A 25,795-nucleotide genomic window follows, 5' to 3' on the forward strand; every position below is an offset into this window, starting at 1 on the left:
GTTAAAAAAAATCATATTCGATTTTTAAATTAATTGGGCAGGTAGGCATGTTGGGAAAGATTTTTTTAAGATTTAATAAAATATTTATATGAGCACCCCATTAAAGTCATGCAAAACGCATTTTCCAATAATCTATAGTAAGCAATAATATAAAACAGTCATAGTGTTTTTATAAAAGCGGCAATAGCGGAATATTGAAAATAATATTTTATATGCATTTAAGATACAGTTGTCAACATACCTATTAACAACAGAAAAATATCAATAAAATATTAAAAAGGTAGGTATTAAATTATTAAATAATATTATTTTTAATAAATTTAATATTGATTTGTTATTCGTTAAGAAAAAGTTATGTTATGGTTGTCACAGAACTAAGTATTAAAAAAAACTATTAGTAACAATATTTAATATTTGGTCATTATATGCAGCCATAAACATATTACCCTTTTTTCCCTAGATTTTCAAGTACTCATTAAGTATATTTTACCCAAGAAGTTATGAAAAAAGCTGGCTTGGTTGTTACGAAACAACGGAATAGACTCAACGCAGAATCGGCTCGTTCATTGCTGTGCCTAAATTCATGGTACACTTGTAGATTAAAAGATAAACTAAATATTGACTACTGAAACTTAGCTTTTTATTGGGTATTTATTTATGCCGTTTGGTATTTATTAGCAATTTGATCTAAACATTTTACGTACATAGATAAATTTGAACTAAATGTATATTCTAATTAAGTATATTCTAATTTATACTTATATCTTACTTGTCATGTTATATTGTTTGTTAAATGTATTTATTTGTTGTTGCTGTTTATAAAATATATTTATTTAACGTAAACTTAATTTGTTCTCGTAGTTTTAATATTTAAGTTTCAGAATTTATATTATTTCTTTATAAAGAGTGCAATGTAATAACTATAATGTACCTATTAAAATATAAAACATAAATTTGTATATTTGTTTGGCTCAATATTTTTTTATTCTAAAATTTATAATTTATTATATTTCCTTTATTCCATAATTAAGTAAGTAATTTATTATAAAGGGTATACACAGCCTTTGAAGTATGGCTTAGAAGGTTATATAGGAATACTTATTTTAAGACAAAAATTCCAATAATCGTATCGAACATATTACCTGTAGACGTCGACATTTATCAGACTTTTTTAACAGATGACAAAGTATCATTCGATTTTGTTTGTTCGAGACGAAAGATAGGTATTAAAAAACATAATATGTATGTGAATATATTATTAAATAGGAGCCTCTTTAAATAATAATTATAAAGCAAATTGCAAAATGTTGCAAAACCAAAACTCTAGGGACAAATCGACACGTTATGAATGCAGTTTATTACCATTTTTCGGAGGGTTTCGATAGAGTTTTGTAACAGTGACGCAACTGTTCCGTCCGGTGAATGCAGGTAATATTCTTAAATTTTTGGTAAATTCAAAAAATATAATAATATATGGTGTTTGTTTAAAATAAGAAAGCCCACCGTTTTATGACACACCTCGTATAAAAACGTTAAGTTGAAAAAAAATGCGCAGCTAAAATAAAAACAGACGTGACAGGTCCAAGAGATTTAAATAAACATACCCCTAAATTCTTAGGATATTTTTTCCAATCTACACACCACCTGTTCGTAACACAAATCGTAAGCCCATTAGTATAATAATGGGGAATTAAAAAAATAATCAAAACCTATTTCGTGATTTTAATGACAATTTTACCAATTATTGCTGGAAGCATTTTACATATATCGAGACGTCTCGTCTCGTCTCGTCTCGCCTTGTCTCGAACATTTTTATCTCGTCTCGAAATTCGAGACAAAATACTTTCGAGACAAGATAAAATGGCTTCGAGACGACACGAAACGAGACGAGACATCTCGTGTCTCGTGTCTCGCGTCATCCCTAACTCCAGTAGATAAATACACCATGCACAAGTATGCTCATCGTCGGAAGTCATCATAATTATTTAAGAAAAACGAAATTTCAAGATGATGAAACGATTTCCTAAAATTAAAATCCCATTATTCCCCATAAATATCGTTAAAAAACCCATTTGAAGCCCATACAAAATCATGAAAAAGCAACCATTACAATAGCAAGGTTTTAAGATATAATTAATAGAAACGGTTTCCATTATTTTAATTAAAATTAAATCCTTCATAGTAGACATAGATACGCCTTAATATACCCGCAAATAAACCTCTCGAATAGTTAATATTACGCAGTTAACGAGAATATCCTATTACTCGGAGCAAATTCGCAATTAGGTAATCCCAAATATCTAAATCACACCCGTGGCATATCGTAATTATTGCATGGTCTATAAACAGCAATATGACATATTCCGGTAGATGATGGCATCTGGATGCAATCTAGCTCCATTTACGCATGACGAAACATGCATATTGCATCGACATGGACAAACCATTAGGCGTTTAGTTCAAATTTCGTAAAGCACATGTTCATATAGGATCTTAAATTTTGTATTTGTAAGGCAAACATTATAGACATATTGCTTGTATTGTATGCATGACCGTTTAATGGTTAAAAATAGCATAGGCACTTTGGGCATGCAGGCAATATGAGAACTTCTAAAAAACCTATTTAAATGGAAAAATTCGTATTGTGATTTTTTTTATGTAAAGAGATTTTTTGTGATTGTTTGGTAGGGGCGCAGTCAACGATTTTAATACTTTGAATTACGCTATGAGATAACAAGATCTTCCCCCAAAACAATAATTCAAAAGCGCATGCAAATTGCTAAGTCCGAAACCTAACTATAAAAGTTCTAGGTTTTCAATAAAAATGTCCTGTGAGAGACAGTCAATGGCCTTGAGAGATGAAAGAATATAGTAGTGTTGATAAAAATTTCCTCCTCAAGTGTCCAAATAATTCAAAATATTTATTTATTTCAGTTTCATCAATAGTATTTAGGTTCTAAACAAAATATCGTTCAGATGCACTCCACGACTACGAATGCCGGTGCGAATTCGATGAAACCAATTTTCGGTCACTTTAGGGAATAAATCTGCATTAATGTCACGAATGCAGCGCTCTATATTCGTTTTCAAGTCCTCTGTTGTTTGCTGTTTGTTCGCACAAACCAATCCCTAAAAAATAATCTAATGGTCTTAAATCGCAGCTCCTTGGTCAAAATTGTCCAAAGCTTCTTCGATCTTTTGCATCAAGTAAAAGGAATGCAAAGCAAAATAATAGACGAGGGTCCTATTTATTTCACAATCTTTATTTCAAAAATCCCGACGCGTTTCGGTTGTTAAACAATTGTCAAGGGAAAACTATGTAAGTAAAATATAAAAGGGTGATATAAGATTGTGAAGTAAACAGGATCCTTCGCCTCTTATTTTGCTTTGCATAATGGTACTTCAACCTGGAGAAATCTATGGTAATCTTAGAAAAAGGAATGTTTCAGGAACCTTTTCTTTCAATAAATCAAAGTCGTTTCATCAGAAGTATGACAAGTGGCAACGTCCTGTTGAAAAAAAATGCCACTCAAATAATTTTGGGTATAACAAAAAAATTCGGTATCATCGTTCGTTTAAGTTTTTCTTAAGGCCAATTGCAAAACAAACGATGTTTACAGGTCATGTAGTTTCAGTTATCGAGTCAACATCATCTTGTAATGGTATAAAGCCAAATCTCGGCTTAATATTCTTTCATTCACGCTCTCTAGGAAAATTCACGTGGGTGTTCTCTTTCCAAAGTTTGTTTCTACTCCAAAACCGCGAGTTGTGTCTATTAAGAATTCCTGAACTTTTATTTATCTTCCCACTAGGAAAATTTCACAAGCAATGTGTTAGAGATAGTCCTGTTGGATGTAAGGGAATCGCTAATAACAGTGGATGGATGAAAGAGACCGATTTTCTGGTTTTACATAAAAAATTTCGTATTTTTCACAAAGCTTTCTGAAAATAATAAAATCCAACTGATTTTAGATTTCCATTATATCATGGACCGCAATATATTCGGACCATTTAAGAATTTATTTAACAATGGAGTGGATGGGGAATAACCTTGGCAAGAGGATGACGATCTAAGATAATCCAGGAATAGTAAAAAACGATTTGCCACAAGCCATAACTCCTAAAAATATAACTGCTGGATCTTCGTACCCTGGTGTTCATACACTGGATCTTCGAACACATATCTATTTGACCAAAATGTTTCACTTAAGATGCTTTGGCACTTAGCAGCATAACAGACAGGCTCCTTGATAAAATAATGGTTACAACGAATTTGAAGAGTAGGCAGGTGATTTAGGTGCAGTTTCGCAAACAAACCTGCACCAACATTCCACATCAAGAGAATTTTCCCTCCCAAAAACACGAAGATATCGTTATGATAATATGAAAAAAAAGGAAAAACAGCTCTGCGGACAGACACATTTGAAAGGGGCCTATTAGAGAAACACAATAGCTTGACCGGTTCAACGAAAATGTATGGCGGGAAAATCTAAAAACAAAAAGATTAACTAGAAAAGGAAATCTCAAGATGTCACCTCTCTAAGAATACGATAGGATCTACTTAGTTTGCTGCAGATACTACAAAGAAAGCACCGAGAATTGACTCCATTGTAGGCAATGCGCTTCATGGGCAAACTCTAAATACGCTAAAAAGCCTGTTTATTTGTTATTTTAAAAATTAAGTTTTTAATATATAAGTTTTTTTCTTATCTCTATATAAGTTTAAACAAACATATTACCTAAACTTTACCTCAAACATAAAGTACAAAAATTCAATTTGTTAGAATTGTAACAGTCTTAAGTCACTGTGTAATAATTCAGTTGGCTAATGTATAATGTTTTAAATAATACCCAAACAGTAAAAACGCTATAATAGTACACCTATCATAGAAAGTAATGTAGAAAGAAACCTAAAATATCAAATGAAATTATGTTGATTCTTTGACCGTAAATGACGTGTTTGTCTTGTTCGTATGTGCATGTACGAGATGTTTGTTGTGATGTGAAATTGGTTGTTCAATTAGTATGGTAAATAGCCACTAATTTGCTGTCCATGTTAATATAAACGCTAAAGGGCGTATTATGATTGAATTGCATTAATAAGATGATTTTATATTAGAAAGTTCGAAAGTTATTGAGAAAAAAAGAATAAAGAAGTCCTTTAACAAACTCGGATAGAGGGTGAAATAAGATGGTGGTTTTAGTCAATTTTTAGTTATCTATTGAAATATTTATATCGAACATAACTTCAAAATATAAAATCAAAATTTGCTTAAAAAAGCAAAGTATTTGTGGATAAAATTTTCTACTACATAAAATATTCAACACTCAAAGAGTGATTAAACTAAAACTAAATAATGATTAAAAAACACCTTAATTTAAAAAGTAATTAGAAGTAGCAAATAGGTATAAAAAAACAAAAAAAAATTATAAAATATTAAAGTTAGCAAAATGCAATATTTTCGACAAAAAAGGCAAACATCATAAATATACAAAATTCAGTGCAAATATTTTAAGAGCGTATTGTTGGAGTCAAAATAAGACTTCTTTTCCCTATGATGGCCCATATCTTAGGTTTCTCCGAAGAATTTTGAAAATATAGAACATCATCTAATTAGGAATGAGAAAATCAAAAAGTATTGTTTCCCGCATTTTTGGATAAAATTAATTTGATTTGACAAAAATTAAAGCAGTCACGACCCGCTTTGTTTTTTCTTATTTGATAGTGTAATCGGGCCTAATAATGCTCCTCTTTCGTTTACCAACGATTTTCTCAAAAACTGTTAATTGTATCGAAAAAATGTAAGAAACCAAAATTTCGAATTTTTTTAATTTTTTCATAACTGGGATGATTTCTGGATTTCATAACTAGATGGTGTTGCTAAATTTTCAATTTTCTTATCGGAAACAAAAAAAGGGTTCATCATAAGGGTAAATCCTCCTGAATCCTCTACTAAAATCGGATTTACATTATTTTTGGGACGAAAAATGAAAAGAGCACATAAAAAACTTTCAAAATTTCAGGAGATTTGACGCGTAACTGTAGTCATAGTTGTAAATAATCAATTTTCATCAATCAATTTGCGCGGGCTGTAGCTCTGAGGGAAAGCATTCTAGGACACATGTTCAGTAAGACTATAAAATGCTTCACTTTTAAGGAATGGTACAACAGAAAGCTAAGCTTGTGCAGACTTTATATTACTTGGGAGATGGTTAAAAATCTAAATACTTAAATAAAAGAATTCCTAGCCAAATCGTTCTTTGAAATGTTTGTGTTATATGGTTTTGTCTGATGTTATGGGGCTTTCTATACTTAAGCGCTGTAAGTGGCAATTTGTATTTTTTATAAATTAAGCACGTTTTTTCAATATAAACAAACAGCACAACGTGAGTTCCTTTAAATCTGTAAATAAAGGCCTATACAGGTATCTCTCAATGATTTAAAACAAACATATTTAATTGCTTTTTTCTGTAAAACAAAAAACAGAATTCAAAAGATATAGATCAAAATCACAGCATTACTTAACTCTACTGAAATCCTTCGCTACAATTTCCATTTATGAAACATAATCTGTACGAGTCCATAGAATGGAGGTGTAAAAATTGTGAAACGGCCTCTTATATCAAGAGATACAAGGTCATTAATATAGAGAAAGAATAAAATACAGGCAAGCACGGAATCCTGCGGAATTCTATGATCAATCGAGGTTACAGTAGATATCTATTGACTTGACAATTTCCTTTCAATTTTCTGTCAGACATGAATGGTGCGAACCACTCCATAACAACATCTCTAAAGCCATAGTGAAGCAGTTTACCAAGTAATACTCAATGATTCATGCAATCAAACGCTTTGGATACATCACAGAAGATCGCTGCCTCACCAATAGTAAAACTTAAATCAAGGTCTTCTAGAAAGACAAACATTGCATAATTTCTGCCTAAAACCTCCCGAATGCCAAACTGACATTTGCTTAAAATTCCGTGATTAGTGAGGAAGATCATCATTCTTTGCGTAACCAACTTTCCTCTGATCTTAGATAGATATGGTAAAAGTGAGATGGGTCTATAACTATCAGGGTCATTTAGTTCACTACGTTTAAATAGAGTTATTCGAAAATGTACATCGCTGTTTGAAAAGAAACACTAATTGCAAATGCAAGAGAGGAGAGAGATTGATCTGGCAAATTTGAAGGATTTTAACAAATAATCCATCAATCCCATAAGTGTGTTTGTTCTTATCTGTATAAAGAACACTTTTAACTGCTAACACTTACGTCAATTGGACATTGCTTAGTTTCCATTGGGTTCATTAATACTACTTTAAACTTCCTTTAGTTTATTGTATGTGATCTCCAATCTGAGCCCATAGTAATTTTTCTTGGCCCATCTTATAACCTGTCTATACATTTATTTATACACAGGATGGAAACATGAATTAGTTGTAAGTTTTAGTATTAAGAAAGTCAAAATATGTTTTATTATCTAAATAATAAATTCTCATGGACAAAGCATTTGTTAAAACTCCCAAAATTAAAAAAAACATCAAATACACACTTACTATGTGTTATTATAGTCATCCACTTAAGATATAAGTTTGTATATAATAAAACATAACTCCATCAATGTAAAGGTCTAAAAACATAAAATGTCAATAAATACTCTTGAACCTCATAATAAGCTCTTTCAAACAATATCTCCTTTAGATCCTTCTTGAAAAATTTTTGATCAGATTACAGCAATCCTACTGCAACAGGAAGGTGACTAAGTAATTTCTTACTGATATAAAAAATTGAATTGTATGTCAAGGCTAATAATGGTATTGGTCAATTCTAAGAAAAATGAGTTTGATTGTTGTTAGAATTTTATTCATAACCAAGGCATATTTCCTGTGCATTACGTAAATTGTTTCAAGAATAAAAATTGATGGAGGACCAACCATCTCATTACCTGACACCAACATCGTTCAAAAACAACGTTTAATCTGTTGTTTCCAATAATCAGCCTTAAACCTTCCCTCCTAAGGCTAGAATTAGTAAACCACAACTTTGTTTGGGTTCAACATGTGCACAGAAGCAATAGAAGTGTTTTGTTGATAAACATATTCATCAATTCTCTTTTGTCAAATTTACACCCATTTTCAACAGACAAGATTTGCACCTATATATCAACACATATAATAATGTTAATTTAACTTATTGATGTTAAAGCTGATGCCATCTTACAAAATGTCATCTTGCCAGACCACATTGTGTTTACATTTGGAATTTGTGAAGCTCTGTGTTTTTTCTTTAGTTTTTGGTTCAAAAAAGGAAAAAGGTTGGGTCATTTGAGTGTTTTTGTGAATTGTTACGATAGTAAAAACTTGTGCCGTTTGTTTCGCACCATGGAAAAAACGATTCAAGCCGTATTTTTCACAAGTAAATACCGATATTTTCATAACATCATATCAAGAAACAACCATCATTTTAAACGTAGAATAATGAAAACTTATTAAGATATCTATAATAATTTGAAAATATTGAAGTGCCATAAAAGTGCTTTTTATTAGATAAGTAACTTTACTAAAATGAAGTACGTTAGAAAAACGCATAAAGAGTTGATAAACAGTAATATTGTTTATAATTTAAAGCACAATCTATTATTAATCAATATTTATCATGTAAATATTTTTGGACGACGTCACTGGTAAAGATTACTTGTGTCGGTGGAATCAACAATGCGATCGAGCGGCGTTGCGATGTTGTCTTATCTTTTTCTCTAATATACGTTATCTGCATTCATTAAACATTAAATATTGACTTATTTAAATATTATCTTGCCAAATTTTATGAAAAAAAATGCTTCATATTTTATTAAAGAGGAATGGTATTGTGTTGTGCCTGTCAAAATAAGTGATAAATTTTGATGATGTTATAATTTTTTGTTTGCGTTTCTAAATAAGCATTTGGCATCATTGCGTCATTAAACAAATTGCCCATAGTTGCACGGCAATGGTTATTCTAGCCTTTCAATGTGCTAAGCATGAAACTTTTTATTTGCCTACTAGATGAAATAAAAAGTTTGCTCTCTAATAAATTTTCCATATAACATAAATTCTTTATTAAAAAAAAAATAAATTCTTGGACTTCGACCTAAAGCCTAGCCTAGTCGAGCTACTATTAATGGTATTTATTTCTATTTTGTACTATTTCTGTGTTAGTTTTAGCGTTTTATACAGGAACAAATTTTAAAAAGTATATAAATTATTAATAATTACAATAGTTTATCCCTATTTTAAGCGCAATGTTTGGTAGTTGGTTTATTACTTCTAAGCGCTGTATAAAACATTTTTTTTTAAATGTATACGTCATCAATTAGTTCACAATATTTTACACCTGTTTTACTAAGCACAATATTTTGTAATTAATTTATTACTTAACATTTTATAATTAGTGTTAGATGTTTGATAACTATGTTATTAACAGACTAAATAGTTTTTGCTTTATCCACTAGTTGAACGACGCTTAAACTTAGATTCTATTCTAGACTTTACTGTACAATTGCAGTTATATTTCTTGCAAATCAAGAGTCATAATAATTGTTACTTGGCGACTCCTATGACACTGGGTGTCGGCTTAAGTCATCTGGTTGGACGACTTGAAGAAAGACACCAAGGTCATCAGCAAAGCTGTAAATTAGATTAGTAACTTTTCAGTAAAGTTTTCAAAGTGCTCTCATTCCCTTAGTTCTGCTCGGATCCTGTTATAACCCGGTGTTTTCGTAATCTAGGTGATCAGAATAAGACGCTGGTATACTTAGTTTGATTTCGAAAAAAATCAATTTTTGGTGAAAAAAATCGATACGGGGGGGTATACCCGAAAAATGAAAAAACCCAAACTTTGAAGGTCGATATCTCGGCTTCTATGGGAGCTATCGGGAAAATTCCCACGGTTTTGTCTTAGTTTCGTCATTCTGAATCCAACGAGACCATCCGCAAGATCGTAGCTTTTACGATAGACGAGATATGGCATTTTTGATGCCCATTTTTGGCCTCAAAAACGGACGTCGAAAACGACTTTGTCAAGATTTTCAAAGTGCTCTCATTCCCTTAGTTCTGCTCGGATCCTGTTATGATCAGAATAAGACGCTGGTATACTTAGTTTGATTTCGAAAAAATCAATTTTTGGTGAAAAAAATCGATACGGGGGGTATACCCGAAAAATGAAAAAACCCAAACTTTGAAGGTCGATATCTCGGCTTCTATGGGAGCTATCGGGAAAATTATCACGGGTTTGTCTTAGTTTCGTCATTCTGAATCCAACGAGACCATCCGCAAGATCGTAGCTTTTACGATAGACGAGATATGGCATTTTTGATGCGCATTTTTGGCCTCAAAAACGGACGTTGAAAACGACTTTGTCAAGATTTTCAAAGTGCTCTCATTCCCTTAGTTCTGCTCGGATCCTGTTATAACCCGGTGTTTTCGTAATCTAGGTGATCAGAATAAGACGCTGGTATACTTAGTTTGATTTCGAAAAAAATCAATTTTTGGTGAAAAAAATCGATACGGGGGGGTATACCCGAAAAATGAAAAAACCCAAACTTTGAAGGTCGATATCTCGGCTTCTATGGGAGCTATCGGGAAAATTCCCACGGTTTTGTCTTAGTTTCGTCATTCTGAATCCAACGAGACCATCCGCAAGATCGTAGCTTTTACGATAGACGAGATATGGCATTTTTGATGCCCATTTTTGGCCTCAAAAACGGACGTCGAAAACGACTTTGTCAAGATTTTCAAAGTGCTCTCATTCCCTTAGTTCTGCTCGGATCCTGTTATGATCAGAATAAGACGCTGGTATACTTAGTTTGATTTCGAAAAAATCAATTTTTGGTGAAAAAAATCGATACGGGGGGTATACCCGAAAAATGAAAAAACCCAAACTTTGAAGGTCGATATCTCGGCTTCTATGGGAGCTATCGGGAAAATTATCACGGGTTTGTCTTAGTTTCGTCATTCTGAATCCAACGAGACCATCCGCAAGATCGTAGCTTTTACGATAGACGAGATATGGCATTTTTGATGCGCATTTTTGGCCTCAAAAACGGACGTTGAAAACGACTTTGTCAAGATTTTCAAAGTGCTCTCATTCCCTTAGTTCTGCTCGGATCCTGTTATAACCCGGTGTTTTCGTAATCTAGGTGATCAGAAAAGGACGCTGGTATACTGAGTTTGATTTCGAAAAAATCAATTTTTGGTGAAAAAAATCGATACGGGGGGGTATACCCGAAAAATGAAAAAACCCAAACTTTGAAGGTCGATATCTCGGCTTCTATATGAGCTATCGGGAAAATTCCTACGGTTTTGTCTTAGTTTCGTCATTCTGAATCCAACGAGACCATCCGCAAGATCGTAGCTTTTACGATAGACGAGATATGGCATTTTTGATGCCCATTTTTGGCTTCAAAAACGGACGTCGAAAACGACTTTTTCAAGATTTTCAAAGTGCTCTCATTCCCTTAGTTCTGCTCGGATCCTGTTATAACCCGTTGTTTTCGTAATCTAGGTGATCAGAAAAGGACGCTGGTATACTGAGTTTGATTTCGAAAAAATCTATTTTTGGTGAAAAAAATCGATACGGGGGGGTATACCCGAAAAATGAAAAAACCCAAACTTTGAAGGTCGATATCTCGGCTTCTATATGAGCTATCGGGAAAATTCCTACGGTTTTGTCTTAGTTTCGTCATTCTGAATCCAACGAGACCATCCGCAAGATCGTAGCTTTTACGATAGACGAGATATGGCATTTTTGATGCCCATTTTTGGCTTCAAAAACGGACGTCGAAAACGACTTTTTCAAGATTTTCAAAGTGCTCTCATTCCCTTAGTTCTGCTCGGATCCTGTTATAACCCGGTGTTTTCGTAATGTAGGTGATCAGAATAAGACGCTGGTATACTTAGTTTGATTTCGAAAAAAATCAATTTTTGGTGAAAAAAATCGATACGGGGGGGTATACCCGAAAAATGAAAAAACCCAAACTTTGAAGGTCGATATCTCGGCTTCTATATGAGCTATCGGCAAAATTCCCACGGTTTTGTCTTAGTTTCGTCATTCTGAATCCAACGAGACCATCCGCAAGATCGTAGCTTTTACGATAGACGAGATATGGCATTTTTGATGCCCATTTTTGGCTTCAAAAACGGACGTCGAAAACGACTTTGTCAAGATTTTCAAAGTGCTCTCATTCCCTTAGTTCTGCTCGGATCCTGTTATAACCCGGTGTTTTCGTAATCTAGGTGATCAGAATAAGACGCTGGTATACTTAGTTTGATTTCGAAAAAAATCAATTTTTGGTGAAAAAAATCGATACGGGGGGGTATACCCGAAAAATGAAAAAACCCAAACTTTGAAGGTCGATATCTCGGCTTCTATATGAGCTATCGGGAAAATTCCCACGGTTTTGTCTTAGTTTCGTCATTCTGAATCCAACGAGACCATCCGCAAGATCGTAGCTTTTACGATAGACGAGATATGGCATTTTTGATGCCCATTTTTGGCTTCAAAAACGGACGTCGAAAACGACTTTGTCAAGATTTTCAAAGTGCTCTCATTCCCTTAGTTCTGCTCGGATCCTGTTATAACCCGGTGTTTTCGTAATCTAGGTGATCAGAATAAGACGCTGGTATACTTAGTTTGATTTCGAAAAAAATCAATTTTTGGTGAAAAAAATCGATACGGGGGGGTATACCCGAAAAATGAAAAAACCCAAACTTTGAAGGTCGATATCTCGGCTTCTATATGAGCTATCGGGAAAATTCCTACGGTTTTGTCTTAGTTTCGTCATTCTGAATCCAACGAGACCATCCGCAAGATCGTAGCTTTTACGATAGACGAGATATGGCATTTTTGATGCCCATTTTTGGCTTCAAAAACGGACGTCGAAAACGACTTTTTCAAGATTTTCAAAGTGCTCTCATTCCCTTAGTTCTGCTCGGATCCTGTTATAACCCGGTGTTTTCGTAATGTAGGTGATCAGAATAAGACGCTGGTATACTTAGTTTGATTTCGAAAAAAATCAATTTTTGGTGAAAAAAATCGATACGGGGGGGTATACCCGAAAAATGAAAAAACCCAAACTTTGAAGGTCGATATCTCGGCTTCTATATGAGCTATCGGGAAAATTCCCACGGTTTTGTCTTAGTTTCGTCATTCTGAATCCAACGAGACCATCCGCAAGATCGTAGCTTTTACGATAGACGAGATATGGCATTTTTGATGCCCATTTTTGGCTTCAAAAACGGACGTCGAAAACGACTTTGTCAAGATTTTCAAAGTGCTCTCATTCCCTTAGTTCTGCTCGGATCCTGTTATAACCCGGTGTTTTCGTAATCTAGGTGATCAGAATAAGACGCTGGTATACTTAGTTTGATTTCGAAAAAAATCAATTTTTGGTGAAAAAAATCGATACGGGGGGGTATACCCGAAAAATGAAAAAACCCAAACTTTGAAGGTCGATATCTCGGCTTCTATATGAGCTATCGGGAAAATTCCCACGGTTTTGTCTTAGTTTCGTCATTCTGAATCCAACGGGACCATCCGCAAGATCGTAGCTTTTACGATAGACGAGATATAGCATTTTTGATGCCCATTTTTGGCCTCAAAAAACGGACGTCGAAAACGACTTTGTCAAGATTTTCAAAGTGCTCTCATTCCCTTAGTTCTGCTCGGATCCTGTTATAACCCGGTGTTTTCGTAATCTAGGTGATCAGAATAAGACGCTGGTATACTTAGTTTGATTTCGAAAAAATCAATTTTTGGTGAAAAAAATCGATACGGGGGGGTATACCCGAAAAATGAAAAAACCCAAACTTTGAAGGTCGATATCTCGGCTTCTATATGAGCTATCGGGAAAATTCCCACGGTTTTGTCTTAGTTTCGTCATTCTGAATCCAACGAGACCATCCGCAAGATCGTAGCTTTTACGATAGACGAGATATGGCATTTTTGATGCCCATTTTTGGCTTCAAAAACGGACGTCGAAAACGACTTTTTCAAGATTTTCAAAGTGCTCTTATTCCCTTAGTTCTGCTCGGATCCTGTTATAACCCGGTGTTTTCGTAATCTAGGTGATCAGAATAAGACGCTGGTATACTTAGTTTGATTTCGAAAAAATCAATTTTTGGTGAAAAAAATCGATACGGGGGGGTATACCCGAAAAATGAAAAAACCCAAACTTTGAAGGTCGATATCTCGGCTTCTATATGAGCTATCGGGAAAATTCCCACGGTTTTGTCTTAGTTTCGTCATTCTGAATCCAACGAGACCATCCGCAAGATCGTAGCTTTTACGATAGACGAGATATGGCATTTTTGATGCCCATTTTTGGCCTCAAAAACGGACGTCGAAAACGACTTTGTCAAGATTTTCAAAGTGCTCTCATTCCCTTAGTTCTGCTCGGATCCTGTTATAACCCGGTGTTTTCGTAATCTAGGTGATCAGAATAAGACGCTGGTATACTTAGTTAGATTTCGAAAAAATCACTTTTTGGTGAAAAAAATCGATACGGGGGGGTATACCCGAAAAATGAAAAAACCCAAACTTTGAAGGTCGATATCTCGGCTTCTACGGGAGCTATCGGGAAAATTCCCACGGTTTTGTCTTAGTTTCGTCATTCTGAATCCAACGAGACCATCCGCAAGATCGTAGCTTTTACGATAGACGAGATATGGCATTTTTGATGCCCATTTTTGGCCTCAAAAACGGACGTCGAAAACGACTTTGTCAAGATTTTCAAAGTGCTCTCATTTCCTTAGTTCTGCTCGGATCCTGTTATAACCCGGTGTTTTCGTAATCTAGGTGATCAGAATAAGACGCTGGTATACTTAGTTTGATTTCGAAAAAAATCAGTTTTTGGTGAAAAAATTCGATACGGGTTAATTTTAAAAGAAAGAGGGTAGGGGACAAGATGCAACCCTGAGGCGTTACACCAGCGTTAATTTAAAACCTCTGCGAGGTATCTCTATCAACGACTGGATGGATCGGTATCCGGAGCTGATGCATGGGATTTACCATATTTCTTGATAGCCTGGGTCGAAACATGCGCGACATAGGCCAACAGATCGTCAGTAGAACTGTGTTTTCGTAAACTATACTGACTCCAGGTATTTTAAAATTTGCTAATTCAACAAGTTTCTCCATTAAAGTCCAGTTCAGAGATCTACTAGAATCTTCGATGTGCCGCGAATAGTCCGTGTGCCGGTGTTGCTTGTATTGTCACATGGCATGCATGTTTAAATCGCAAAATTTTATGTGGAAAGAGTCATAAAGTAATATTCTAAGCGATATTTAAACAATCCATTAAATAAATAAATGTTTTAAACATAAAGGGAAGTCAAGGGAAGAGATCTCTTCTGTATAAAAGAGAAAACAGTTTGCACAACGATGGTTTCAGCACAGTCGCATACTTGTTTAAGATCTTTGGGACGAAAGATTAGCTGACATGGAAGAAGCCTTTCTTGGCAAAAACAGTGGTTGTTTTGTCTGTTGTTGCTCTTTTTGGACGAAGAGTAATTTATGCTTTTAAAGTAAAACTTTTTTACGCCCTCTTGAGTAGGTGGCGAAAGCGTTACGAAAAGTGTGATCGGGCGAGGCAAACGGTAGTTGAGAAGGAGATATGAGTTAATGGAGATAGTAATAGAGAGAGTTACGGTTCGTATATTACTGTAGGAGCAAGAGAGAGCCGTGCGCGCGTACATTTTCTTTCTCTGTTCCTCTCATAGCCAGTGCATCGAATATATATTTCAGTCAGTAGTTCGTTTGCGAGTTTGCTAGCGTTACGCGAACGGTGATTTCTTGATTATTTCGTAATTTCATTTCGGTCTTGAACAATTTTATAAATTAATTTTTGTTGTTCAGTGTATTAATTATTCTACGTTTAAAGTAAAGAAAATTATAAATTCAATTTAAAGTTGATATTTTCGGGTGAATAATAAGAAATTATGGCAGGAAGTGATACAGAGTCTGAATATAAAAATAGTGCTTCAGGACCATCAACTAAGAAAAAATTACGTACAGAAATTCTGCATAAATATACAATGAAGAAGTTTCATTTCAGTCGTGTGGTCTCAAGCGCACTAATTTTTTTGTTTTTTTTTTAGCTTTAATTTTCTGGAATTAGAAACTCATATGCTAAAAATGTTTAACAAGTTGAATGAAAAGGCCGAGAGGAACAAGAGAACTGAATATCATTGTCCAGTCGGTATTTATTGGCTAAATTACGAAAAGAATTAAAATTCGATTTACTATAAAAATCTGCCAACTTGGTTATGATATATGGTTAGAACTGCCTCTTGATCAGTTAACCCTAAGGAAGTTACATCTATATTATAAACTTGTTCTGAGTTAACATTTATACAAAAATAAACTATTACTGCCTGTGAGTGAGACGTAATTCTCTTAGAGTTTTGTAATTAAGAATATTGTAAATCTTTCAATGTATCGCAGAAATTGGGGATATTGAAAATATCCTTTAAGCGTTTAAATCGAGGAAAAATTGAAATAAAATAATTTTTAAAAGCTCTATAAATGTTTACTAAGGAGTTATTATGCTAAATATTAAGTCCCCATAACTTTCTCGCTCTCTATTGACATTTCTTAAAATGCTGTAAATATAGATTTAATTCACTTAAGGATAGGAAGCAATGCCAAAGAGAAAATATGAAAGGGAAATATGTTCCAGGAGACGTACCTACTAGTCCCATATCCACATTTCTATCAAGGCAAGTAATGCGCTTTTGCCGTTAAGCATGAACCGATGCGTGAAGCTCCATTGTAGCGGATAAATCCAGAATTGGCGCATTGATGAATTTCACAGGTGCATGCAGCAAACAAGCTGTTGCACAGGAACATACACAACAACGGGGGCGCCCCGACGGAGGCCCCTTTGTGCGCCCCCCGATATGATGAAGGCGGTGCATCACGGCTTTAGTGCCGTGATGCGGACACTTAATGCGATTCAAATGCACATTTCAGCGTTTGGGTTACTGGGGCTCAATCAATTAATGGTCATTTGACCCGTTAATTGGACAGCATTTTACGCTAGACACTATTAGATTTCACGCATCTACGGGCGATATACCGGGACATATTGTGTCACTATAATTATTTCATCAATTTGTCTATGGATGCATAATGAGGCTTTAAAAAAAAAAGGAGAATAGGGAGACGAGAGTTTCCGGTGCAGTAATTCCAGTGTAAACTATTGTAGTTGCGGTTATAGGTTTGTGCTTTATTTTATAATTTTATTATTATTGGTTAAAGAAGGTGGCAAAGACGTCATTCGTAAAAAATATATTCTTTCATCGTCCAAGTATGAAAACAGGCAATTTTCACTTGACCACTGTAAAAAAAGAAAAAATGTCGCTGCCTGAAAATATACCGAAATTGGCTGGAAAAGTTATTTTAAACAATCTATTTAATTGTTGAAAAGAAGAGGTGGTTAGGATCCTTTATTAAAATTTTATCAAGGAAAAGTTTCTAATAGGAAGTTTTTTTTTTTTCACCAGAATAATGTTAGAAAAGGAGACCAGCAACGGCGCTTGCCGGTCCACGAGGAAAAACGTATTAATTTTTTAAATACCATTAGTTGCACATTTTCAACAAAAAATATTATTTTTTTGCTGATTTTGCTGTCTGCAAAATTAATAAAATTAAAAAAATTATAATAAAGGAATTTTATTGAAGATACATAGAAAAAATAATATACAAAATAATAAATGGGGCGAGGTTCAGATCATTTGGTTACAGAGAAACAAATTATCTTTTCTTCCACCTAACCCACTAAACCGAACTCAACATAAGTATGATATAACAGTACATTAAGATAATTAATTTAAATATTACTTATAGAGAAAAAAAGCTACAAAAGTTTAATGTGAAACGAAGGTTGTGATAAAAATAATAAATATCGGTATGTAGGCACATACAAAAAGTCAATAAGAATATTATAAAAAATAAGGACTTTTGAAACTAATTAATGACTGTAGGATTTGTTTTGTTTTGCACAAATATCATTAAATATTATTATTATTTTGTTGGTTGTTGGTTAATTGATTGTACGTACTTAAATCTTATCTTTATATTAAATATTATCTTGCTGTCAACAATCCTGAATTTCTAACTTTATAAAACTAAACCCAAAAAGCCTGAATAATAAAATTTTAAATATAAATAAATTTTAAGGCCGAACCTGTGCAACTTTTTACGCTTGAGTGGCTGTGACTGAGGTCAGACGTCTAACAAAATAGTAGGTGGACGTATGTAGTCAAATTTTACGAATGAAATGTATAAATTAAAAAAAAAATTATAAAACATTTATGTATATAAAGGAATGATTAAATGTTGCTTAGAATATTACTTTATGACTCTTTCCACATCAAATTTTGCGATTTAAACATGCATGTGACAATACAAGCAACACCGGCACACGGACTATTCGCGGTACATCAAAGATTCTAATAGATCTTTGAACTGGACTTTAAATAAATATAGTGAACATATATAATAAAAAATAATGCTAAAATAAAAAATAATGTTTGTGTTACTGGACTTCTAGCTTCTGTTAAAGTGGAAAATAAAGATACTTGTGTATTAAAATTGCTACATAGGGTGTGTCCAGACGTCAAAGAAAGTGATGTGGACAAGATGCAACACATACCGGTTAAAAATGGGGTTAAAACTATAATTACCTTAAAATCTGAGAATTTAAAGCAGCGCCTCCTACGATCCAGGGCCACCAAGGGGAAAATCACTGCAAGCAATTCAGGTATGGGAGATTCAGGAACACCGATTTATATAGAAGGGGAGCTCACAAAAGAAACTTATCTACTTCTTAAGAGGACCAAGCAGCATTTAAAGGACTCGTATAAATATATTTGGCACAGAAATGGCAACATTTTAGTTCGAAAAGCTGATGGTGAAAGGTACTTAGTAAGTAGGAATGATATGGACTTAGATGAAGTTACTGCTTAATACTTCTTATTATCATATTTTGAGTATATACTTTTTTGTTTATTTATTTTTAATTTACCTATTATAAAATCATTTAAAGTATATGGCGGAAAAATAGGTCAAATTAATATTCGTTCCTTGTTGCCCAAGTTTATTAATTTTAAATCTTATGTATTAGATAATAATGTAGATATAGTAGGGTTATCTGAAACCTGGTTAACTAATTACACGACGGATGAGTTTCTTCGAATTCCAGGCTATAATTTAGTTAGGCAAGTGTTAAGGTTTACGTTAATAAAAACACCTGAATTGTTTTTTGATAGACAGCAAAAACGTCACGTTGTTGTCAACGACTAACTAACGCCGTCAAATAAGCCCTCCACTTTCTTTACACATTAAGTGCATTTCTTAAATAAAGAAGTGGTTCACGATGGACTTGTTTGTTTAATTCAACTATATAAAAAAATACAGTCCACAATTAACCCTTGCTGTTCCCAGCAGCAGAGACACTACACAATTTGGTGATCCAGCAGCGGAGCAGCAACAAAACATTTTTTGGTCCTTCGAGCCGGATTTCAAGATTTTCCGGCGATACAATTACAATTTGGGAGGTCAGTAGCCACAACAGGTGAAGACAAATACCAAGGCCGCCTCTACAACGTCAACAAACAATTTGCAAGACAAAGGGACAATTTACCCATAAGTATCCTTTTTAAACAAAACCAGGGATTGGAGGTAAGCCTTTATTCATCACTTGGTCAATCACGGGAAAAGAAGTGCTCCTGTAATATCGGATTGCAGTTCAAGCTGAGTGGCTTCGCCCGCATTAATGTATTGAACATATATATACAATAGTCAGTAATTAGTGTTAAAAGAGGCGTTAATACTTTTAATTAATCGCATTTCAATTCATATATTACGTAATCAAGTGTCGTCATAGTCATCGTCGTCGTTCATACCCACTACTGCATTCCAGAATTCACATGTATTCATAATGAAGTGTTATTTTAGAATTTAATGTACATAGTTTCAATCAGCTACATTCATATTTACATTATATTTAACTTATCGCATATAGGCTAAATCTTAGCATATACAATTAGAATTTGTAAAGAAGTTCTAATAGTGCAATTCTGTCATTTTAGCAAATATGAGTCAGAGTACAAAATACATATCTTTGTAATTCATTTGGATCCTCAAGGGCTGCTCATTTTTCACACCTCTTATATTTCTTTGGGAAATTGAGCACATTTTTTAAACTAAAACAAACCTTGTCGAGTTTTTCATAATGGCACCAAGAAAAGGAGCAAAGGGTAGAAACGAGTTAGATGAAGATGAAACACTACCCCGAATTCAAAATCTAGTAAGAAAGAAGGGTATGATTAATTCAAAATTATCACGTTTATTAAACTATTTTAATTCTTCAAAGGAAAGTGCTAATCCATCAACAATTCTTGAAATTGAATTGAGGTTGAAAGAAATAGAAACAAAATTGCTCACAGAGTTTTCAGAGATTCATTTTGAACTCGAAGGTTTAGATCCTGATAATTTCACTGAACAGGACCTAAATGATTTTGAAACTTTATATTTTAAAACAATTGCTGATATTAAACAATTTCTTTCAATTAAAACAACTTCAAGTGATCAGCAAGTTATACACGATGAATCCATTCATTCTTTACCACCCTATATTACATCCTTACAACGTCAGGTCTCTGTTAAAAGGCAAAACACAAAATTGCCTGTCATTGAATTGCCTAAGTTTTCTGGCCAATATGATAAGTGGCTAGAATTCAGGGATTTATACACTTCTCTAGTTCACAAAAATAATTGCCTTGAGCCAATCGAGAAATTTCAATATTTAAAGGCTACACTAGAGGGTGCGGCAGCACAATCAATTCAGGCTATTAACATCACAAATGAAAACTATGATTTAGCATGGGACATTCTTTGTCAAAGATTTGAAAACAAAAGATTAATAGTGCATAATCACTTAAATCCTTATTCAATATTTATGATATAAGACCGGATTCTGCCAATTCATTTCGCAATGTACTAGACATTATTTCGAAAAATATGCGCTCTCTTAACAATTTAGGTGTTATAACGAACTCTTGGGATCCATTAATCATATATTTAGTAACCAGTAAGCTAGATGTTGAGTCAATCCGGGAATGGGAACAATCAGGCTTCGCTGAAGAACTGCCCTCTTTGGCAGAATTATATGATTTCCTGTCATCTCGTGCAGATTTCTTAGATAAAGTAGCAATGCATAAGGGTAAACCACGCAAAACCTTCATTGTCAATCAACCGTCAACTCATCAGAGTTCTAACTTATGTTGTTTTTATTGTAAACAACAGCATGCAATCTATCATTGTCCTAAATTTACTGCTCTTTCAGTAGATCAGAGATGGTCTACAATTAAATCACAAAAATTATGTGTTAATTGTTTGCGCAGTGGCCACAAACTAGATAAATGTCGGTATGGTCATTGTAGACATTGTAAACAACGGCATAATTCATTACTTCATAAACAGCAACCTTTAATTCCAGTTGAAGATGGCCACCTTGTTTCAAGTAAAGAAACTACTCAAGGTCAAGTTGCCTTATATAATTCAACTAAGAGTCAAATCTTACTAGCCACAGCAGTGGTGCAAGTTTTCGATATTCATGGTAAAGGGCATTCATGCAGAGCCCTCCTAGACAATGCTTCAATGTCTAATTTTGTATCCCAAGATTTTGCGAATAAATTAGGCATAACACAATACAAAATTAATTCCTCAATCCTAGGAATTGGGCATTCAGTGTCTAATATTAACAAATCATGTCGAGTCAAATTCAAGTCTTGTTATAACAACTTCAATGTTTCATTAGATTGTTTAGTCATTCCAGAAATCACAGGTGATTTACCTACCACATATTTCAATCCAGGATGTCTAGATATTCCAACTAACTATCATTTAGCTGATCCAGCATTCTTTGAGCCCAATCACGTTGACTTACTTATTGGAGCTCAAGTATTTTGGGATATTATTTCTGCGGAACGCATTACTTTAGGCCCCAATAAGCCTATTCTGCAGAATAGCAAATTGGGTTGGTTGGTGTCAGGTCCCATAGGCATTCCTAACTCATCAAAGAATACCCTTTGTCATTTCTCAAAAACCTTAGATATTCAAAATCAGTTGCAAAAGTTTTGGGAAATTGAAGAGGTTTCAACCTCATCGCCAATCCTTTCAGAAGAAGAACTCATAGCAGAGAAACATTTTATCGAAAATGTTGAGAGAGATTCAGATGGCAGATTCATTGTAGGGATACCACTAAAGAAGTCTTTAGAAGTCTTGGGTGATACAAAGGTTCAAGCAACACAACAATTTTTATCCTTAGAGAGAAAATTACATAAAAATCCGAAGTTGAAGCAAATGTATCAGGAATTTATGTCCGAGTATCAAAGTTTAAATCATATGTCACCATTTATACCTTCTAATGATCAAATTTGTTATTTTTCTCCCCATCACGGTGTGCTACGTGAGAAAAGTCAAACTACCAAGCTCAGAGTCGTCTTCAATAGTTCGTTTCCAAGCACTACTGGTTTATCTTACAATTCAATTCAAATGGTTGGGCCAGTAGTTCAGGACGATTTAGTTTCTATAATCTTAAGATTTCGACAGCATCAAATCGTTTTTTCAGCAGATGTTTGCAAGATGTATAGGCAAATACAGGTAAAGCAAGAGTTTCGCCCTTTACAACTAATTTTATGGCGAAGTGATCCAAAGGATGATCTAAAGATTTTCGCTTTAAACACTGTTACATATGGTACGGCTAGTGCCCCTTTCTTAGCCACACGGTGTCTTAAGCAGTTAGCATTAGATCACATCTCATCATACCCTCAGGCATCAAAAATCATAAGTAAGAATTTCTACGTTGATGATTTGCTCGCAGGAGCAGACTCAGTGGAAGATGCAACTCGGTTATGCCTCGAAATTTCCTCAATTTTAAAGTCAGCATGTTTTGACTTACGAAAATGGAAGTCCAACAGCAAAGATCTTTTATCAAACCTTGCACATGGAAGTTGTACTCCTGATCATTTCTTCGGGTCTTCAGAAACAAACAAAACCTTGGACATGTTTTGGTCTTGTGAAACAGATAACCTTTCATTTCATATCGATATCCCCTCAAAAGTTGGGCAATTCTCAAAACGACTTATTTTGTCCGAAGTGGCAAAGATTTTTGATCCCCTTGGTCTCTTAAGTCCAGTTGTCATTAAAGCGAAAATACTTCTACAGATTTTATGGACACTAAAACTTTCATGGGACGAACCAGTTCCAGTTGACATAGCCAAGAAGTGGTTACATTTCAGATCGCAACTGTTTAATTTAAATAAATTACAAATTTCAAGATGTATTTCAGTAAAAAATCCAGTCACTGTTCAACTCCATGGATTTTCGGATGCATCAAATAGTGCATATGGAGCATGTATCTATGTTCGAACTGTGGACGAATATAATAAAGTTCATGTCGAACTTCTTACATCCAAAACTAGGGTAGCGCCACTCAAATCTTTAAGCATTCCAAGATTGGAATTATGTGGCACTTTACTTTTGGCACAACTCTATATTAAGGTCAAATCTTCTTTAACTTTACAATTCAGTGAAGTCTATTTTTGGTGTGACTCAACTGTAGCCCTTGCGTGGTTAAGATGTTCACCCAACACTCTACAGGTTTTTGTGGGAAATCGCGTTTCCACTATACAACAAATTACTCCAATTGACTCATGGAGATATGTCTCTACGGATCAGAACCCTGCAGACATTCTAACAAGAGGAATGCTACCCAACGATATTATTAATTCAGATATGTGGTTTCATGGTCCATTGTGGCTTCGTGAGCCATCTATCAATTGGCCCTTAGATATTCACATGCACAAACCAATAGCTGTTACAGAATTACCAGATCTTCGCAAAACAACCCAAACATTTGTGGAAATCGAAAATAAAAATTTATTTCCTTTCCACAAATTTTCAACTTTCACTCGTATTACTTGAATTATGGCATTTTGCCTTAGGTTCATTTTTAATTGCCGAATTAAAAAATTCGATAGGCATTTTAGCCATTTGACAATATCTGAACTTCGCAATGCTAAAGACATGTTAGTCAAGCTATCACAGCGTGAGTCATTTTTTGATGACTATCAACAACTGTTAAAATTTGGGGTAGTGTCAAATAAAAGTAGGCTACTCAGTCTCACTCCTTTTATTAAAGAAGGAATTATCCGAGTTGGTGGAAGACTAAAGAACTCATCGTACTCATTTCATAAGAAACATCCAGCAGTGTTATGTCCCAAGCATCACCTAACCAAGTTGATTCTTCAGCATGAACACAAAGTGCTTATACATTGCGGCTCTCAATTATTGCTTGCACACATCAGACATAATTACTGGCCTATATCTGGTAAGAATTTAGCAAAGCAAATTATCAAAGAGTGCCTCATTTGTTTTCGTTTCAATCCCACTTCACCTAACCCTATCATGGGTAATCTTCCAAGTTCCCGAGTCAGTCCTCGAATTCCGTTCTCTGATGTTGGCATTGACTATGCTGGACCTTTTCAAATAAAGGATCGAAAGGGACGTGGTTGCAAGATCAGCAAATGTTATTTAGCACTCTTCATTTGTTTAACAACAAAAGCGATCCATTTGGAGCTGGTTATTGAGTTAAGCACGGGGGCCTTTCTTGAAGCTTTTCAGAGATTTATTGCAAGACGTGGTAAACCATTGAATGTTTATTCTGACAATGGTACTAATTTTGTAGGTGCATGCAATTATTTGAAGGAACTAGGTACCTTCCTAAAAAGCAATTCACCCACACTTAAAGAAAATCTAGAATCATCTTTTGAAGTTTCATGGCATTTTATTGCAGCATATTCTCCTCATCATGGTGGTTTGTGGGAAGCCGGTGTTAAAGCGGCAAAACATCACTTAAAAAGGATTTTATTTAACACAATATTGACTTTCGAAGGTCTTTACACAGTAATTACCCAGATAGAAGCTATTCTAAATTCACGACCTTTAACGCCACTCTCGACAGATCCAAATGATTTGCAAGTGCTCACCCCAGCACATTTTTTAATTGGGCGATCACTTCAATCTGTTATTCACCCTGATTTACAGAATACTGCTATCAATAGATTATCTAATTTTGAGCAATTAGAACTTCTAAGACAACAATTCTGGTCGCGCTGGACCAAAGAGTATATTTGTAATTTGCAAACTAGACTTAAATGGAAGAAGAACCAACCGAACATTCAATTAGGGACTATGGTTCTTATCAAAGACAATCACTTGCCACCGTTTAAGTGGAAATTAGGTCGCGTTAATACCCTCTATCCAGGGAATGATGGTGTTGTGCGCATTGTATCCGTGAAAACTATATCGGGTAACATTAGATGCACTGTTACCAAACTGTGTCCGCTTCCAATTAGTGACAATTGACATTTAGCAAAGTTGACATTGTTTAGAATAGTTCTAATTTAGTAAGTCTGTTATTAATAATTATTAAGTTCATTTTCATTTTTACTTTATTTATTTCAACTAACCTGCGTATTTCATTTTTTACTTAGGTTAAGTCATGTTTTTTATGTTTAGTGATTTGTATTTCTCTAGTTTTCATTGAAAGTATTTTCATTCTTTCAAGGTGAGGGGCATGTTAAGGTTTACGCTAATAAAAACACCTGAATTGTTTTTTGATAGACAGCAAAAACGTCACGTTGTTGTCAACGACTAACTAACGCCGTCAAATAAGCCCTCCACTT

At 34.3% G+C, this 25,795-nt stretch overlaps 1 protein-coding gene across 1 annotated transcript in view; it reads right to left on the reverse strand.

The window, feature by feature from the left end:
- Positions 1–25,795, reverse strand: part of LOC126738010 (ankyrin repeat and SAM domain-containing protein 1A-like) — a 111,237-nt gene that overhangs the window by 43,436 nt on the left and 42,006 nt on the right. The window lies entirely within an intron of this gene.

Source organism: Anthonomus grandis, chromosome 6 (assembly GCF_022605725.1).
Source record: "Anthonomus grandis grandis chromosome 6, icAntGran1.3, whole genome shotgun sequence".
Classification (NCBI taxonomy): Eukaryota; Metazoa; Arthropoda; class Insecta; order Coleoptera; family Curculionidae; genus Anthonomus; species Anthonomus grandis.